Raw genomic sequence first — 1,510 nt, 5'->3', positions numbered from 1 at the left:
TAAATGAGTACCTTTTGAACACTGGGGGCGATGTCGACTTCCCTTCTCCCCTAAAATTACTGGCCTTGTGCCAAAATTTGAAACTAATATATGAAATTAGTCAAATGAAGCAAAAATTTTTTAAATAATTATCGAAATACTTCATCAAATCTATCAGATTTTTATTCCTTTGTAGTTTAGCCTCAAATGAATCTTCAAAATCATCGTCATCTTTGCAAGAATCATTAGATAAATTAGCTTTTCTAAACACATTCTCTCAGATAGAGAAACTTTGGAATATTTTCTCGATTCAGTTCTCGAATAAAACCTTGATATCAGCAGATATCAATTTACTTCCGGTAGATGTAGATTACTTTGTTTTAAAAAGTCCAATAGTAATTGGTTCCGGTGCTGAAACAATATTATGAGCAGCAATAAGTTCATTGTCTAAAAAGTGGTAGGTTTTTACTGCGTATTGGACAACTTTTGCAATGCAGCTTTTAAAAATCAAAAATAGTTCAAGCATGGCAAATAAATTATTGTATCACTGGTTAACTGTAAGTGATGATGAAGATCTTTAATATATCTCTAAAGTATATCTTTTATTCTTTTTTTTTTGGGGGGGGGGGAGACTGCAGAAATGAACTGACAATGTGCTCACTTTTTTAATGACATTATCAATATTTAAATTTTCTTAAGTGGAAAGTTTTGCGGTAGGATCTATTTCACTATGTTTAGCTTGCAGCAAATCACAATTATTAACCATATTCATTACTGCAGAATCTACATTTTGATAATCAGCCTCAAATGTATCTTGAAACTCATCGTCATCGTTGCAAGAATCATTAGATAAATTAGCTTTGTTGTAATGAACATCACAAACAGCCAAAAGAAGTCCATGTGCTTAATATACTTGATACTTTCAATCATAACGACATAACCGAATTTAACCACGATACATGCTTCATCAGTTACGAATGTCGCTAATTTTTTTTTTTTAACTCCCGACTAAATTCTGAAGTTTTGTTTCTAAAACCTCCAGAAACCTTCACAAATTTTTGTCATTCTTAAATTCTGGAATTTACTAAATGAATGCAAATTTTTATTCAAATATTTGCGATTCTGAAACTTATATTCATCTAAAGAAATACTTAATATACCAGACACTGTTCTATATTTAAGAGATGAGGAATTATGTACATTATTTACAATTGGTGGATATTTATCCTCATCTTATCTGTTGTTCGAAATTTCCCCAAGACACCTGATAAAGGCTGGAGGGTATATCAGCCGAAACGTTGTATTAACAACAAACAAGATGAGGACAACTATCCGTCAATTGTAAATAATGCATACCAGGCACTGTCTTTCATTTCATTATTTTACAAACTATATTTTTCTTTTCAAATTATATTGATGTTGCATTCAACTTCTGTGTTAAATACCTTTATTTGTAATAGCTTTCCTAATAAAAGTTTTTAACTATTGAATTCCTAGAAAATACATCAATAACAATTAATATAGATACTAT

This window comes from Octopus bimaculoides, chromosome 8, assembly GCF_001194135.2.
Source record: "Octopus bimaculoides isolate UCB-OBI-ISO-001 chromosome 8, ASM119413v2, whole genome shotgun sequence".
In the NCBI taxonomy this organism is placed as follows: domain Eukaryota; kingdom Metazoa; phylum Mollusca; class Cephalopoda; order Octopoda; family Octopodidae; genus Octopus; species Octopus bimaculoides.
Note: the sequence above shows the minus strand (reverse complement) of the source record.